The following is a 19,626-nucleotide window of genomic DNA, read 5'->3' as shown; positions in this document are numbered from 1 at the left end:
TAAAAAAAACGGGACCTACGAACCTCCAGCCTGCGATAAGGAGAACCCAAACACAGTAAGTTAAGCAAAATGAGAAGACAGAAGAACACAGAGCAGATGAAGGAGCAAGGTAAAAACCCACCAGACCTAAAAAATGAAGACAAAATAGGCAGTCTACCTGAAAAATAATTCAGAATAATGATAGTAAAGATGATCCAAAATCTTGGAAATAGGATAGAGAAAATACAAGAAAAGTTTAACAAGGAAATAGAAGAACTAAAGAGAAAACAAACAATGATGAACAACAAAATAAATGAAATTAAGAATTCTCTAGAAGGGATCAATAGCAGAATAACTGAGGCAGAAGAACGGATAAGTGGCCTGGAAGATAAAATAGTGGAAATACTACTGCAGAGCAGAATAAAGAAAAAAGAATGAACAGAACTGAGGACAGTCTCAGAGACCTCTGGAACAAAATTAAACGCACCAAAATTCGAATTATAGGGGCCGCAGAAGAAGAAGACAAAAAGAAAGGGACTGAAAATATTTGAAGACATTATAGTTGAAAACTTCCATAATATGGGAACAGAAATAGTTAATCAAGTCCAAGAAGCACAGAGATTCCCATACCGGATAAATCCAAGGAGAAACACACCAAGACACATATTAATCAAACTATCAAAAATTAAATACAATAGCTAGTGGGAAGCAGATGCATGGCACAGGGAGATCAGCTAGGTGGTTTGTGACCACCTAGAGGGGTGGGATAGGGAGGGTGGGAGGGAGGGAGACGCAAGAAGGAAGAGATATGGGAACATATGTATATGTATAACTGATTCACTTTTTTGTAAAGCAGAAACTAACACACCACTGTAAAGTAATTATACTCCAATAAAGATGTTTAAAAAAAATTAAATACAAAGAAAAAAATATTAAAAGAGCAAGGGAAAAACAACAAATAACACAAAAGGGAATCCCCGTAAGGTTAACAGCTGATCTTTCAGCAGAAACTCTGCAAGCCAGAAGGGAGTGGCAGGAAATATATAAAGTGATGAGGGAGAAAAACCTACAACCAAGATTACTCTACCCAGCAAATATCTCATTCAGATTTGATGGAGAAATTAAAACCTTTACAGAAAAGCAAAAGCTAAGAGAATTCAGCACCACCAAACCAGGTTTACAACAAATGCTAAAGGAACTTCTCTAGGCAGGAAACACAAGAGAAGGAAAAGACCTACAATAACAAACCCAAAACAATTAAGAAAATGGGAATAGGAACATACATATCGATAATTCCCTCAAATGTAAATGGATTAAATGCTCCAACCAAAAGACATAGACTGGCTGAATGGATACAAAAGCAAGACCCGTATATATGCTGTCTATGAGAGACCCACTTCAGACCTAGGGACACATACAGACTGAAGGTGAAGGGATGGATAAAAGATATTCCATGCAAATGGAAATCAAAAGAAAACTGGAGTAGCAATTCTCATATCAGACAAAATAGACTTTAAAATAAAGACTATTACAAGAGACAAAGAAGGACACTACATAATGATCAAGGGATCAATCCAAGAAGAAGATAAAACAATTGTAAATATTTATGCACCCAACATAGGAGCACCTCAATACATACGGCACATACTAACAGCCATGAAAGGGGAAATCGACAGTAACATAATCATAGTAGGGGACTGATCACGTCTTACTCTTCCGCCATCTTCTCTGTCTCCTCTTTTATATTTTTTTGATAATAGCCATCCTAATGGGTGTGGAGTGGTATCTCTTTGTGGCTTTTGGGTTTTTTTGTTTTGTTTATTGTTTTTGTTTTGTTTTTTTGGCCACACGGTGTAGCATGTGGGATCCTAGTTCCCCAACCAAGGATGGAACCTGTGCCCCCTGCATTGGGAGTGTGGAGTCTTAACAACTGGACCACCAGGGAAGTCCCCTCTTTATGGCTTTGATTTACATTTTCTTAATGACTAGTGATGTTGAGCATCTTTTTCATGTGCTTACTGGCTATTTGTATATCTTCTTTGGAAAAATGTCTATTCAATTCCTTCACCATTTTGAATTGGTTATTGCTTTTTTGTTTTTGAGTTTTAGGAGTTCTCTCTATATTTTGGATATTAATCCCTTATCACGTATGTGATTTGCAAATATTTTCTCCCATTCTGTGGGTTGCCTTTACTCTATTGATAGTGTCTCTTAATGCACAAAACTTTGAAATTTTCATGAAGTCCAATGTGTCTATTTTTTCTTGCCTGTGGTTTTCATGTCATATCCAATAAATCATTGTCAAATTCAATGTTATAAAGTTTTCCCCCTAAAAATCCAAGAGATTTACAGTTTTTAACTTTTGCACTTAGATTTTTGATCTATTGAATTAATTTTTGTAATATATTAGGGGAATAGGTGTTAGGAAATGGTCCAACTTCATTCTTTTGCATGAGGATATATGGTTTCCCAGCACTATTTGTTGAAAAGACTGTCATTTTCCCCATAGAATGGTCTTGACACTTTTACTGAAAGTCATTTGACCATATATGTGAGGGTTAATTTCTGGGCTCTCTGTTTCATTCCATTGGTCTATATGTCTGTATTTATTCCAATACTACACTTATGTAACCTTGTAGTAAATTTTGATATCAGTAAGTATGACTCCTCCAACTTTATTCTTCTTTTTCATGATTATTTTGGCTATTCGAGGTCCCCTGAATTCATATGAATTTTGGAATAGATTTTTCAATTTCTGCAGGAAAAATGTCATTGGGATTTTGACAGGGATTGCATTGAATCTGTAATCTCTTTGGGTAATACTGACATCTTAACAATATTGCACCTTCCAATCCATAAACAAGGGATGTATTTCTATTTCTGTCTCTTTTAATTTCTTTTAGCAATATTTTGTAGTTCTCAGTGTACAAATCTTTCACTTCCTTGGTTAGGTTTATTCCTAAGTATTTTATTCTTTTTGATGCTGTTGTGAATGGAATTATTTTTTTAATTTTCTTTTCAGAATGTTCATTGCTAGTGTATAAAAATGCAATTAATATTTGTATGTTGATATTCTACTCTGAAACTTTGCTAAAATCTTTTATTAGCTCTAATCATTTTTCTGCATGTGGATTCCTTAGGATTATATATATATAGGATCACCTTATCAGTGAATAGAGTTTTACTCCCTCCTTTCCAATTTGAATGCCCTTTATTTCTTTTTCTTGCCTAATTACACTGCCTAGAATTTCCAATACAATGTTGAATAGCAGTGGCAAAATCAGGCATCCTTGTCTTGCTCCTGATCTTAGGGGGAAAACTTTTCAGCCTTTGAGTGTGATGTTAACTATAGGTTTTTCATAAATGTCCTTATAATGTTGAGGAAGTTCCCTTTATTCTTAGTTTGCTGAATGTTTTTTTTTTGTTTTTTTTTTTGTTTATTTTGCGGTACATGGGCCTCTCACTGTTGTGGCCTCTCCCATTGCAGAGCACAGTCTCTGAACACACAGGCTCAGCGGCTATGGCTCACGGGACCAGCCGCTCTGCGGCATGTGGGATCTTTCCGGACTGGGGCACGAACCCATGTCCCTTGCATCGGCAGGCGGACTCTCAACCACTGCGCCACCAGGGAAGCGCTGAATGTTTTTTTATCATGAAGGGGTGTTGAATTTTGTCAGATGTTTTATTTGTGCCAGTTGAGATGATCATGTGGTTTCTTTCCTTCATTCTATTAATGTGCTATATTTCATTGATTGATTTTCTTTTGTTGGGCCACGCTTGCATTCCTGGGATAAAGGCAATTGTGTGAAGTTGTCATGACAGATACAGAACCCATGGGGAAGGACCCACAATCACTCCGTCATTACCTTAGGGGTGACACCTCCACAATGAGGATTTTAGGAGACAGAGTGTATACTTTAAGGTTCAAAACACAAGGAAACTCAGGCATAAATTCGAATCCTAGGATCCTATAGCCCAGGGGCCTTGTCAACCTTGCCTAGCTCCTCCACATTCTATATCCCCATCTAATTCTTCCCTAAATAACTTTCACAGAAACTCTTGAAACTGGTTCTGTGCCACTCAGGGCAATTTCCAAAAGAAATCTGCAGGTCAAGAGTGAACCATTCTGGAATCCCTAATGGGCCTCTGAAGCTCCAAAATCTGGCAGATTTTAGGACAGAATGGCCCTGGATTTGTGCTCCTTAAGTCCTCATCAGCCTTTTAAGGAGTGTTGCAGCAGCATGAAGTGCTCCACAGATCTGTCTTTTACATTCCTGAGACCTGCAGCTGGCCTGAAGGATAAGACTATCAGGACCAAACTATTGATATTTCCTTGAAACACAGACTCCTCAGGAATCTCTGCTCTCAGCCACATAATTTGGGCAGGATTGATTTTAAGGCCACCTTCAAGGATGGCCCTTATTGTCTTAATCCAATAAGCCCATCCCTCTGGCCATAGCGACTGGCTCAAAGATGGACAAACAGATTGACACACTGGCTCAGTATGTCAATTAGCTTTTGCTGCAAAACCAAACTATCCCAAAATTTAGTAGCTTAAAAAAACAAACATTTGTTATTTCTCACAGGTCTGTGGTTGGCTGAGTTGTTCTTCTTGTCTGGACTGTCTCAGCTAGGGCCAGATGATCTAGGTCCTAAGGTGTCCTCACTTTCAAATTTGGTAGTTGGAAGGTCAGATGGTTGGGGGGGGGGTGTGCTCAGCTGGGACAAATCATTTCTGCTCCATGTGTTCTCTCAATCTCCAGCCTTCTTCACATAGATCTCAGGATTTCAGAGAACAATTTCTAAATCTCTGCTTGTATCACATATAAGAAGTGTTATGGTAGCCATGTCCAAGCCCAGAATCAGTGTGGGGTGGGAGGGCAGTTCACTAGAGTGTGGATACAGAGAGGTTTAAACAAATTGGGAGTCATTACAGCAACAATCTATCATATCCAGTATTATCCAGGAGTCTTGAGGCCTTCTAAGAAGGATCTGCTTCTCTCTTCTTTGGGGGCTATTTGGAAAGATCTGTCTTCCTGTGGTCAGTGTGGTGTAAGAATATGAGCCATTTTGCAACCATGTGGAGAGAACTTAGAGCTGCTGGAGTGGAGTGTGGATCAAGTAGAGAGTAAGAATAAAAACAGAGCAGATGTGATAGTTAATTTTGTGTGTCAACTTGGCTGGGCCACAGTGCCCACATATGTGGTCAAACATTATTCTAGTTGTTTCTGTGAGGGTGTTTTAGGATGAGGTTAACATTTAAATTGGTATACTTTGAGTAAAGCAGATTGCCTTCCATAATGTGGGTGGGCCTCATCCAATCAGGTGAAGGCCTGAATAGAACAAAAGACTGACCTCCCCTGATCAAGAGGGAATTCTGTAGCAAATCAATCTGCAGAATTAAACTGCAACATCAGTTCCTTCCTGTGTCACCAGACTGATGGCCTTTAGACTTGAACACAACATTGACTTCTTTCCTGAGTCTTCGGCCAAATGGCCTTTGGACTTAAACTGTAGAATCAGCTCTTCCCTGGGTCTCCAGTCTGCTGGCCCACCCTACAGATATTAGACTTACTGGCCTCCATAATCATGTTACCCAATTCCTTGAAATAAATCTTTCTATATACATACACTGTTTTTGTTTTGTTTTCGGAGAGACTTAATAGACCCCCTTAGATCATTTTGTACAACTTCTGGCCAAACACACCCAACTTCAAGCCACTTTCACTTCCAAATGCCTGCACTGGTGAGTTTTATTTGGATCACTGTTCTTGCTTGGCTGATTATAACTGCTTTGCCTGCATGTGCAGAGAGCTAGAAGTGCCTGTGCATTTACTGGGTGGACCAAAAATTGCCTTTGATATTTTAAGTAAAAATAAAAGACACATTTTTCATTTTCACCAAGAACTTCATTGAACAACATATTCACACTTTTGTTCCACTACCTTCTGCCATTTTTCAGGCAACTTCATAATTCCATCTTCCTAAAACTTTTTATCTTTTTGAGCAAAGAACTGTTCCAGGTGCCTTTTACAGTCTTCCAGGGAATTGAAATTTTTTCCATTAAGAGAAATCCGAAGGTGCAATGTCTGGTGAATACGGCAGATGAATCAGAACTTCCCAGCCAAGCTGTAACAGTTTTTGCCTGGTCGTCAAAGAAACATGTGGTCTTGCGTTATCCTGATGGAAGATTATGTGTTTTCTGTTGACTAATTCTGGATGCTTTCGTCGAGTGCCACTTTCAGTTGGTCTAATTGGGAGCAGTACTTGTTGGAATTAATCGTTTGGTTTTCCGGAAGGAGCTCATAATAGAGGACTCCCTTCCAACCCCACCTTATACACAACATCACCTTCTTTGGATTAAGACCGGCCTTTGCTGTGGTTGGTGGTGGTTCATTTCGCTTGCCCCACGATCTCTTCCATTCCACATTGTTGTACAGTATCCACTTTTCATCGCCCGTCACAATTTGTTTTAAAAACGGAAAGTTTTCACTACATTTCAATAGAGAATCGCATGCAGAAATAGGGTCAAGAAGGTTTTTTTCGCTTATGTGGAATCCAAACATCAAAGCGACTCACATAACCAAGCTGGTACAAATGATTTTCAACACTTCATTTAGATATTTTGAGTATGTAGGCTATCTCCCGCATGGCATAACACTGATTGTTCTCAATTATTGTTTTGATTTGATCACTATCAACTTCAACTGGTCTACCTGACCATGGAGCATCGTCCAGCAAGAAATCTCCAGCACGAAACTTCACAAACCACTTTTGATACATTTGATCAGCCACAGCACCTTCTCCATACACTGCACAAATCTTTTTGTGCATTTCAGTTGCATTTTTACCTTTCTTGAAATAATAAAGCATAATATGTCGAAAACTCTGCTTTTTTTCTTCCATCTTCAATATTAAAATGTCTACACAAAATTTCACCAATTTTGATAAGTATATTGTTAAATGCACACTGATATGACAGCTGTCACATACTATCTAACAAAATAGTTTCCAATGAAGTTAAAGACAACTAAATGTTACTAGAGCTATCTTATGGGAAAAAAAAGAACGAACATTTTGGCCCACCCAATACATCTCTTTTGGGTGTCCCTTAACCAATGAAAAACAGGAGTGAAAGAATAAAAGCCCATCTTCCTTGCTTTTGGTCAAGGCAACTCTGATATGTTTTCCAGAACTCCCCTGTGGGATCAGGCTGCAGGCCTCCACATATCTCCCTGAGATTGCATCTTTCTTGGCTTTCAAACTTCCCCTGTTTTCCTTTCCCCACTTCTTTACCAGTTCCCCTGTAATGAACATCCAAGTTCATTTTATGGCTCTGAGTGATTTCAGGAACTGAGAAAAAGAGACATATTTTATTTTTAAAAATATATAACAAAAGATTATTCCATTGTTCTTATTGATCTCAGGTGCCTTGACCTGCAGCAGCTTGAAGCAGGATCCCAGTTCTCCAACCAGAGATTGAAACCAGGCTGTGGCAGAGAGAGTGATGAATCCTAGCCACTAGACCACGAGGGCCAGAGGCTAGTGACAAGGCCATGGGTCATCTGCTTTGGAGAAAGGAATTCAACAAGGAGAAAGTAGTGAAACAAGTGTTTATTAGGAGGAAAAAATGGATAGACACATGGGCAGGCTCAGAGAGAGACTCGCTCCCTTGGGTAGTTTAAATCACTTATATGGGGCAGTTCTGGGTTTCCTCTGGCCAGTCGTCTTGCTTTGCCTGGCTCTGAGTCTCTGCCCTGTGTGCACGTGCAACTTTTAGCCAAGATGGATTCCAGCGCAAGGGTTTCTGGGAAGAAGAACATATTATGGTCTGGCGCTCCCTCCCTTCTACGACTTCTGAGAAACATTTCTGCACATGTGTAGTTTGGGAGGTCTCCTTGACCTCAAGAATGAAAAATACGTGGTCTCTTTATCTTCTATCCAAGAAGGACTCAGCTCCTCCTTGCCCCTGCCATTATCTTTATCTTGGAGTATCTGTCCATAGGGGACGGATTCCAGCTGCTCAGCCAGGGGCTCATCTATCTCCTGCCTCATTATCACTCTGGAAAATCCAAGGGTTTGGGGAGCTACAAGCCCGGAACTGTGGACGAAGACCAAATATATGTGAGATATATATTTTAGTCGTCTGAATGGCCAAGTATATATTTCTTATAAATCACAGTATTGCACCTGGGAGCACGTTCTTAAGTGACTTGCAAAATAATCTTCAACTCAGGGTCTCTTCTGGGGAATCTAATATATATATATATATATATATATATATACATATACACATATGCACACACATATACCTGTACTTATGTACATATACACATATACATATGACTTATTTATTTATTTGTGAAAAACAATGTGTGGAAAGAAACACACCAAATTGGACAAAATAGTTACTCCTGTGGAATGGATTGGGAGAGGTGGGAGATGAGGATGAGGATTTAATTTTTCTATTATACACTTCTGTATTTTAATTTTTTTTTTTTTGCAGTGAGCACATATTAAATCTGAAATGTAAAAAATAAAGTTAAAATAACAAGGAGTCAGTGGTTGAAACATACTCTCACACCTCCCCAGCTATCCACAGAAACACACCTAGAACAGTTTCTGACACGGAGTAAATGCCAAGAGATATATGTTGTTAAATGTAGGGACAGTAAAAGAAACTCTCCAAGCCCTAAATCCAACACTGTAGGGGCTGTGTTCTCCTACTCCTTTTGTTTTATTATTTTTTCTCCTTCCTTTAAAAAAAAAATTGCACAGAATAGCAAAGGATTTTGAATATGCCATCTTCTGGTAGTAATACTAGGAACCACAGAAGTACAAAATAAGTGCAGCAATCAGGAAACTATTATCCATTTACAACAATAGGGTACTAGAGGAAAATTATGCGGATGAAAAAGAAAGCCAGTGTGAGGAAGTAACACAAAAGGGAGATCAAAAAGGGGAAACTGGGAGAGAAGAATGGTCTGGAGGCTGAGAGGAACATTTAGCTTAGGAATTCTAGTCTGTCCTCCTCTCCTTTCTCATTCAGACCTGGCCATTTAGTTCAACTACATCAATTTCCTGAAAAGTGATCAGGTATATGTTACTAGCTTTTGCTATTATTCTAAGGCATTCACACTAAGTATGGGTAAGATTCAGAAAAGAAAACAGGAATAGAGAACCAAAGAGGAAGAAATTGTTATTGTGCCTGTCCCAAGAACTTCCTAGAGATAATAGTTTTCTAATCATATGTTCATCATCAAGATAAATGAACGAGTGCTTGCTTCAGCAGCACATAGACTAAAATTGGAATGATACAGAGAAGATTAGCATGGCCCCTGCAGAAGGATAACATGAAAATTCCTGAAGCATTCCATACTTTTATATTTGAAAGTTGCTAATATTTTAAAAGTTCTCATCACAGGAAAAAAATTGTTAAGTATGTATGGTGATGGATATTAACCAGACACTGTGATGATCATTTTGTAATACATACAAACATCGAATCATTACATTGTACATCTAACATAATGTTATATGTCAATTTTATCTCAATAAAGAAAAAGGATAAGTGAACTAGGGGACACAAAGAAACTTTGAAAAAATTTGCAAATTAGCACTGCTATGTTCCTACCTTACATCCCAAATTCCACAATGAAATGCCTTCTCAAGTTGTTCCTTTCATCAGATGTACCTCAAGCTCAATATGTCCTAAAGTGAACTCATTTTCCACACACATCACCCTCCCAAACGTTCTCCAATCCTCTCATGTTTCTTCTGTGAATGAGGAAACCCACAGCTGCCCAAACCAGCGAATTCAGAATTTGTCTTTGATCTCTCCCTCCTTTGCTCCCTACATACAACCAATCACCAAGTCCTATATATCCTACTTCCCCAAAGTATTTAGGCTCATCCACCTTCCCCATTCCCATGGCTGCTTCAGACCACCAACACCTCTTGCCAAGATGAAGTTAACAGCCTACAGGTTATCCCTGCCTTTTCTAAACCATTCTGATCCACTGCAATGTCATCTCTCTAAAACACACACGTCATGTCACTCTCCAGCCGAAAATTATTCAATGCTTTTTATGATAAAATCCAAACTCCTCAATGTTGTTTTTAAGGCTACGATGATCTCAGCTGCTGCGGTCCTCCCCAACCTCATCCTCTTCCCAGTGAATTTGAGGTTCTTGATGTCTCATCACAGAAAGAATTCAGTGAGAGACAAAGTGATAGGTAAGAAGTGGATTTATTTAGGGAGAAACACACTCCACAGACAGATTGTGGGCCATCTCAGAAGGCAAGAGGCTGGGAATTCCCTGGTGGTCCAGAGGTTAAGACTCTGTGCTCTCACTGCTGAGGGCCTGTGTTCGATCCCTGTTAGGGAAATAAAATCCCACAAACCGCGCGGTGCAGCCAAAAAAAAAAAAGAAAAAGAAGGTGAGAGGCCTTGAGAGAAACACACTCCACAGAGTGTGGGCCATTTCAGAAAGTGAAAGGCCTCAAAATATGGCATGGTTAATTTTTATGGGCTGGGTAATTTCATAGGCTAAAAAGGGGAGAGATTATTCCAACTATTTGGGGAAGGGGCAGAGATTTCTAGGAATTGGGCAACCGCCCACTTTTTGATCTTTGATGGACAGCCTAGGAACATGACAGGCACTGGTGGGTGTGTCACTTAGTTTATGCTAATGTATTAAAATGAGCGTATAATGAGCCTCAAGGTCCACTGGAAGTCAAATCTTCCGCCATCTTGGACTTAGTTGGTTCTAACCGTTTTTTGTCATGTCCTCAATGGTTATGTCATTCTTTTAAGGGTTGTGCCCTGCCCCCTTCCTTCCCATTCCAATCCTTTACTTCACCCCTACACAATTTACTGAACTTTCCGTTCTCTGAACCCAGCAAATGTTCTACCTGGAATACCCTTCCCTCCTCTATTATTTTGACTAACTCTCACGCACCCTCTGAGTCCCAGCTCAGCTGTCATTTGCACAGCACAGGTGGGCTGACTTCAAAACACCCAAACATTTGTGGTTCTGGAGACTTGTGTCTTCTGAGTGGGCATCCTGGAGGAGGCCCAAGAGACTCCTACATTGCACGAGTTAAAAGGCTAGAAATCCTGGCCCTCTCACTCGTCACTACAAGAGGATTTGGGTCCTGCAGATCCACCATCCACCTGAACGGGTCACAGGATTATACCTGGAGTCTGCATCCAGGATACTAGGAACTCAGTCTGGCAAGCAACCCAGCCTCTCACGTTGCACTGGGGGCAGGGAGGAGGGCGCCTATGAGTGGCCACTTCTGGAGTCTTGTGGGCTATGGCAAAGAGGCTGAAAGTCCTCGGCAGTGACCAGAAGCTAGCGCAGGTGAGGGGGAGGCACGGGGGCAGGAAGGGCCCCTCAGAGCATCCAGATCATCCAAACACCCCTGGTCGTGGCTTCAAGCCCTCTGCAGCTCTGCTTTTCCCAGGAGATGGACACCTTCCAGGCTGTTAAATTGGTATTTGTAAAAATACACTGCAAAGTTTAGAAGAAATTGGTACATCATTTAATATTATTTGGTGGGGGCGTCCTCCTTAGTAAAGTATTTACTGAACATTTGCTCTTATCAAGTGAACTAGCCTAGGAATTATTCCATTCCTTAGTGATTTTCAACAGAATTCTAAAGAACTGTGGTAGAGAGTATTTTACCTGAGCCACAGAGAGCTTCCTCTAAATGAGGACTGGTGGGAACTGCAACTTTAAATCCAATTAGAAAAGAACTGTTTGTAGAAAGAAACTAACATGAAATTCGTGGGTATACATAATACATTTTAGCAGTAATTTTAATTTCCTCTTTTTCAGTCACTCACTGATAATCTTGTTATCAGAAGCGGATACCAGTTACCAGTGCCTTCTATCCAGCTGTCTGTTCAGCATTATGTCATTGAGGAATCAAAGACAGTGAACCTCGCCCTGTGGTAGTCTGCACAGCCTTCTGTATTTTGGAGTATTTAGGAATCAATAAAACAAAGTTAATGCATTCCAGTCCTCTCTCCTGACAGTGGCAGTTTGGGAGGCTCCATCTAGTTCTGGGTAATCATTAGCTGATGGTTGCCTTGTGTTAATCCTTGTGAAAAAGAGTAGGTATAACAAATCACTGTGTTTAGTGTGTGTGAGTGTAGCATGGATCAAAGTATGTACTGTTCCTAACTAAGGAGTCGCTTCTTCCTAACTCCTCTAGACAAGAATCTAAGCCATTGTATCATTACCATCCTTGTTGAAAATGCAGAATCTGGGTGCCCCCACCCCAAACCTACTAAATCAGACCCGCTGATCATATAGAGCCCAGAACTCTGTTAAATGCAAGTTGGTGCTTGCATGTTTACCAAGCATCCACTCCGTTGCCAAAAACATCCATACTCTGTCTCCTGCCCTATTAGCCTCTAGTTTGTTCTTTCCTCTCTAACATCACCTTATTCCACTCTTCTCCACATCTGCTAAGCTACAGCCACACTGGCCCCTTTCAATTCTTTGAATTAATCAAGCTGTTTTCAGCTGCAAGGCCCTGTCTCTTCTATCTGGAAGCCCCTTTTTAAGAAAACTACCCCTGCTTAAAAAAAAAAAGGACTCTAGTCTCAAATGCCATCACATTAGAAAGCCTTCCCTATGGGACTTCCCTGGTGGTCTGGTGGTTAAGACTTCACCTTCCAATGCAGGGGGTGCGGATTCGATCCCTGGTTGAGGAGCTAAGATCCCACATGCCTCGCAGCCATAAAGGCAAAGCATAAAACAGAAATTCAATAAAGGCTTTAAAAATGTCCCACATCAAAAAAAATCTTTAAAAAAGAAAAAAAAAAAAGAAAGAAAGCCTTCCCTAATCACCCAATCTCAAGCAGGCTTCCCTCTGCACTCTGTTAATTTTCTTCTTGGCACTTATCACTATTTGTAATTACTTAGATGTTTGTTTATTTGTGTATTGTCTTTCTGCCTCACTTAATTCCATGAGGGCAAGGGTGATGTGTACTCTGTTCACTGTTGTGTATCCAGCACTTGTCACATTGTAATGATGTAATAATATGTTAGTTATGTATGCTGAATGAAAAAATGAATGAGCACCTGACATGCTTAAAAGACCTCTGAGATTCCCTGTGATTTGCCTCCCATTTAGCCATCCAACCTCACCTTCTCCAACTTGAATCCTGTCCAGTCAGGCAGTTTTCTTACTAGAGCCTCATGCCAAATAACTTAATGATTCTGATGCCCAGAATGCCCTCCTGAACCCTGTGCTTATCCATATTTTCCACATCCTTTTGCTGCAAGTTCAATTTGTGCCTTCTGAAGCTTTCCCACCCACTTCAGTCCTCAATGATAACTTTGCTCTTGGGCACTAATAGTTTGAATCCTACTTTAACACCAGAATGTGATTACCTGTTTCACAGTTGATCTTGGCTACTCACCAAACTTATAAGTATTTGAATATCCCTAGATTTCCAAGTATACTGTTGAGCAGTCAGTTATGTACAAGGGCATTGTAGCTGTCCTTGTGAATAGTAGTTTTTAAACCTGTTTCAGTAGTGGAGCACCATGAACTGTGTTATCAGTTTAGCAGCAGTAATTGGGCCTCATTTATTTATTAAACCTCATTCATTTATTCATTCACACTTGTAAGCTATGGCATCATCAATGCTCAAAGCTCAATGAAATAAAGACATTTCATTTCCATTTATCATATATCTAATGAGAACTTTCTAGTAGGAAATATGATTACATGTATGCAGATCACATCTCAAAAATGGCATATACAACTTTTAAGAAATCACATTTCCAAGTTTTCCTGTTAATATTATTTTGAATTGCTGAAATAAACTTCTTACCAATAAAAAGAATAGTATTTGTGAATGATGGGGGGAAATTCAATCTTTAAGATCTGTAAGTCTTTGCATATTTCTAGATTAAAATTCTAGTCCTAATCAGCATTGACTTCTTTTTGTAAAGATAAGTTTGATGCAGTTAGATTTGCTTCATTTTAGCAAATGGTAATCTTAATATTAAATGTGGCTCTTAAGCAGTGTTAATGAAACTGCTCAAGAAGAGAGTTAGACAGATGTGATATCTGTACCCAGCCAAACCTAGAGAAGACTGGGCAGTTAGCATTGTTTTCAGCAGATATGTAGTTCAGCTTAAACTTGATAACACTATGGTGTTCATCTCCAACCCCCGCCCCCAGTCTCCCAGGAATGTCAGGATGTTTAGGGAAGGTTTTCACTGGCTGAGATGAAGTGAGGGAGAACCACTAAACACCAACATGTTGCTTCAACCAGCAAGAACAGTAAGGCAGGGGACAGGCAAGAAAGATGGAAGGCACACATCAGTGGCTTCATCGGCAACAGGAGTTGGATACATGAACTACAAAAGTATCAAGTTTGCATGTCTGCACTGCTGGAAAGACTTTTGGTTGTATATTGGTCTATTCAGGTGTATATTATAGTTTTAAGCCTTCAGTAGGATATATTGACTTATTCATTATGAGCAGCACTACAGAGAATTCCACTAGTAGATTTTCGTGCAGTAACAAAGTTGTGAAAGAGTACCTCTTTCATCATTTCTAATGAAGTCTGTTATTTTAAATTCAGCCTTGGCACTTTGTAATATGTACAGCTTCATAAGGACCTTAAATAAAATGTGTTTAATAATTTATTAATTGTACATTCCCTTTTTTGCAGAAAGGAAAATTAAGGCATAAAATCCATCAGGAGCTAGGACATCTTTTACTAGCTAACTACTAGTTAACCATAACCTCTTTGTGCCTTAATTTTCTTACCTCCAAAATGGGGAGAATAATGGCACCTTCTTTTAAGGTTGTTGTGAAGATTAAATGAGTTCATATGTGATTATTTGTACTGGACCCATAATAAGTGATATATATGTATTTCCCTAATGGCTAATAATATTGGATATTTTTTATGTGCTTGTTTGCCATCTGTCTCTCTTCTTCAGTGGAATATCTCTTTATGCCTTTTGCTCATGTTCTAATTGGATTGATTGGTTTTTTTCTCTAGGGTTTTGTAAGTTCTTTATATATTCTAGATACTAGTTTTTTTGTTGATTATGTGGTTTGCACATATTTTCTCTGTAGCTTGTCCTTTCATCCTCTTAGAATGTTATTTTGTAGAGCAAAAGTTTGTAATTTTGGTGAAGTCCAATTTATTAATTTTCCCCTTTTTTGATCTTGCTTTTACTGTCAAGTTCTTAGACTCTTTGCCCAGCCCTAGATCCTGAAAATTTTCTCTTATGTTATCCAAAAGTTTTATACTTTTATATTTTACATTTAATTTCATGATCCATTTCAAGTTAACTTTTCTATAAGATATAATAGATTGGGGCTCATTTTTTTGCCTGTGGATATCCATTTGCTCCAGTACCATTTGTTGAAAAGGCCACCTTTAATCAATTGAATTGTTTTTGTGTGTTTGTCAAAAATCATTTGGGCATGATTTTTTCTAAGTTCTCTATTCTGTTCCATTGATGCTTCTATCTGTCCCTCCTCCACTACTACACAGTCATGATTTATGAAGTTATGTAGTAAGTCTTGAAACTGGGTAGATGGTTTTTCCCACATTATTCTTCTTGTTTAAAGTTGTTTTAGTTATTTAGTTCCTTTGCCTTTCCATATAAATTTTGGAATAATCTTATATGTACAAAAAATATTGCTGGGATTTTGATGGGAATTGGGTTAAACCTATATGACAATTTGGAGAGAATTGCCATCTTTACTATGTTGATTCTTCTAATCAATGAACATGATATATTGTTCTATTACATAGGTCTTCTTTGATTTCTTTCATCCATGTTGCATAGTTTTCAGCAAACAAGTCCTATGCATTTTGTTAGAATTACATGGAAGTGTTTCAGCTTTTTTGGTAAGCAATTGTAAATGTATTGTATTTTTTATTTCAGTATCCACATGTTCATTGCTAGTATATAGAAATACAATTAATTTTCATATGTTTACCTTGTATCCTATGAGGTGGTTTTTAGCCTGGTGTGGTTTGGTTTTTTGTAGGTTCCTTGGATTTTGTACATAGTCATATATCATCTATAAATAGAAACAGTTTTCTTTCTTCCTCTTTGATCAATATGTCTATTATTTCCTTTTCTTGCTTTATTTTAATGGCTAGAACTTGCAGTATTATGTTGAATAAGAGTGGTGAGAACATTCTTGTCTTGTCCAATATTAGAGGGAAAGCATTGTCTTTCACCATTGAGTAAAATGTTACCTATAGATTTATTTGAAGATGCTCTTTATCAATTTGGGGGAATTTCCCCTCAATTCTTATTTTTCTAAGAATAGTTTTTATCATGAATGGGTGTTGAATTTTGTCAAATATGTGTTCTGTAACAGTTGGTATAGTTATATTTTTCTCTTTAGCCTGTTAAATATGATGGATAACATTGGTTGATGAGTTCAAATATTGAACTAGCCTTGCATTCCTGGAATAAAGCCCATTTGGTCATTGTATATAATTCTTTATATAGGTAAATTCTATTTGCTAATATTTTGTTGTGGATTTTTTTCTATATTCATACAGGACATTGGTCTGTAGTTTTCATTTCTTGTACTGCCTTGTCTGGTTTTGGTTAATACTAGCTTTCTCTGGAATAGATTATGTAGAATTAGTCTTAATTCTTCTTTAAAAATTTGGTTGGGGACTTCCCTGGTGGTCCAGTGGTTAAGAATCCATCTTCCAGTGCAGGGTATCCCTGGTCAGGGAACTAAGATCCCACATGCTGTGGGGCAACTAAGCCCATGCACTACTATTAGAGAGAAGCCTGCGTGCCACAACTACTGAGCCTGCATGCTCTAGAGCCCACACACCACAACTAGAGAGCCTGTGTGCTGCAACTACCGAGGCCACATGCCACGAATACTGGGCCCACGTGCCACAACTAGAGAGAAGCCCATTCATCACAACAAAGACCCAGTGCAGCCAAAATCTAAAAAAATAAAATTTGGTTAGATCTTCCAGTGAAACCATCTAGGATGTACCAGAGATTTAAATATTGAAACTAAACTCTCAAAAGCCAAACCATCTACTTATAAATTATTTTGATAGATACAAACACATTATTGAATATAACTTTTCCTGCTGACAAGTTTATGATTATAAATGTTGTACTGTAACAAAATTGTCTTTAGAATTATTTAGCTGTTTTGGGTTTTTTTTTTTTAGTTTTTCTCTTACTCCCATTGCTACAGGTGAAATGTGAGCAATATGTCTTTTTCTTGGTAGTGGTGACTTTCAGCTTATTGCCTCTGATCTCCTAGAGCCTCTGGGAAGTCAGAAGAGTTTAGTTGGAAAATTCTGCTTTCAACATTTGAAACATGGCAACAGCTGTTTTTATTACTCACAGGCCTTATTTTTACATAGTTCCTGGTTCTACAATATGTTCTTGATAACCTTTTATCCTATCCTTAAATTCTGTAATGTTCACTGACTACCACACTATGGCAGTAAGTGCCATAGTGTCTTCTCTCTCCAAGTCATTCCTTCTGTCTCCAAGTCAACAGAAGAAAGTTTTTTCAGGGATAGAGGCATAATCTCTGGACTAATAGTCAGATTATGATAATTCTGCCATTGATTCTTCCTGTTACATGCCTTGGCTTCACCTCCTTTATAAATTTATTAAAGTGTGTTTTTTTCTTGGAGGAAACGTACTAGGCAAACATTATAAAATTGTGTTCAGACCAAAAAGAAAATCCAGGAACCACTGGTTTATAAAACAAGTTCTTTGGTTAATGGAAATTACTGGGACAGATTTAAGTTTCTTAGTATTCAGTGGAAATAATAATGAAATTGACACTACATTTTCACAGTGGTTATCTCTGAGAGGTGGAATACAGATGTTTTTTTAAAAATATTTTTCTTTATTTTCAAAGTTTCATATACTGAGCACGTGTCAGTCCTATAATTAAAAGAAATAACTTGTTAAAACTAAAATATAATTACTACAGTAGCTTTAACTCAGCTTCGTGCTGATAGGTACATTCATAGAACATTTTATCTTTAAAAGTAAAACTTTTACTTATAACTCCCTGAAAATTCACTTACATACTGCAAGCTATTAGTTTTCCACCTTTGACATGTCAAGCCATATTGACTTGGCACATAGAAGTGAGGAGTGATTTGTTATCTCACTTCTTCTGGAAGTTATTGGAAGAGAATAAAAATTGGAATTTCCTGATTGAATGACATCAGTAAAGTGGCAGACTAGGAATCTATAAGCCCTCCCTCCTCAACAAAGACACCGAGTTAACAACAATATATGGACCAGAATACCTGTGCAAGAACTCTAGGTACCACTTGAGAAGCTACAGCATCTTGGGGACTGTGAAACCAGGACAGAATTCCAGTAAAAGAAGTAGGAAAATTCATAGAGTTTTAGGGCACCCATTCATGCTCCTCCCGCTATGTGGCATAGTGCAGAGCCATTGGAGGAAATCTCCCCATACAGAGATCCTCCCTCAGGATGGAAACAAAAAAGTAGACTGTGTATCCAACATTCTGGTTTTCTGGGGCTGCTCAAGGTACTGGTTTCTATCTCACCTGGTATAGAGTGCTGATAGTACCAGCACCAGAGTTTAGAAGCTGCTGAAAACAGAAACAGGCAGCATATTAGAGCTGCAGTTCCATAGACAAACACCAGGAAGAGCAAGAAATTAGAAAAGTTTGAGAGGTCACTGAACCTCCCTCTGAGTGCTTGGTAAATGTCTTCTTCACTTTTCTCTTGCTGTATTTGGGATTCTCTCTTTATCTTTGACTTTAGACAGTTTGATTATAACATGTTTCAGTGTGCTGTTGTTTGTATGTATCCTAGTTAGAGTTCTTTGAGCTTCCTGAATTTGTATGTCCATTTTTTCCTTTAGATCTGGGACGTTTTGGGCCATTATTTCTTCAAATAAGCTCTCTGCTATTTCTTCTCCACGTGAGATTGCTAGAATGCATGTATACAGCAAGAGAAAAGTGATTTGCCACACACAAGGGAGGTTTCATAAAATTGTCAGCAGAATTTTCAGGCCAGAGGAGGGTGATATACTTAAAGTGATGAAAGAAAAAAACTTAGCCAACCGTACTATATACAGAAAACTCTCTTTTAAAAAATGAAGGAGAAATGAAGACTTACACAGGTAAACAAAACGTGAAGCAATTCATTACAAATAATCCTGCTCTATAAGAAGTGCTACAGGAAGTCCCTAGAGTTGAAGTAAAATGACAGTAGACAGCAACACAAAGCTGTATGAAAATATAAGGATCTCTGGTAAATACATGGATAAATATAGTAACCTCTACTATTGTAATTTTGGTGCATAGAATTTAAATGACATAAACAAGTGAAAAATTATAAATCTATTTTAGTGGGGATATAATATATAAAGATGTAATTTGTGACATCAGTAACATAAAATGGGGGATGATTAAGCTGTAAGTTTATAAATAATGTTTTTATAGGCTATGGAAGTTAAGTTGTTATCAGTTTAAAATAGAATGTTATAACTTTAAGATGTTTTATGTAATTGCAATGGTAACCACAAAGAAAATAGCTATGAAATTATACATAATAGGATGTAAGAAGGAAATCAAAGCATACCACTACAATAAAAAATCAA

General features: G+C 38.3%; 1 non-coding gene across 1 annotated transcript; it reads left to right on the top strand.

The window, feature by feature from the left end:
• The first annotated feature begins 9,255 nt into the window (after positions 1 to 9,255).
• Positions 9,256 to 9,362, top strand: LOC112067384 (U6 spliceosomal RNA). Its single transcript, XR_002893247.1, has one exon. It is a non-coding gene; the product is annotated as a U6 spliceosomal RNA (small nuclear RNA).
• Positions 9,363 to 19,626: the final 10,264 nt, after the last annotated feature.

The sequence above is a fragment of the Physeter macrocephalus genome, chromosome 9 (genome assembly GCF_002837175.3).
Source record: "Physeter macrocephalus isolate SW-GA chromosome 9, ASM283717v5, whole genome shotgun sequence".
NCBI lineage: Eukaryota > Metazoa > Chordata > Mammalia > Artiodactyla > Physeteridae > Physeter > Physeter macrocephalus.
This window is presented reverse-complemented; position numbering and strand designations above follow the sequence as displayed.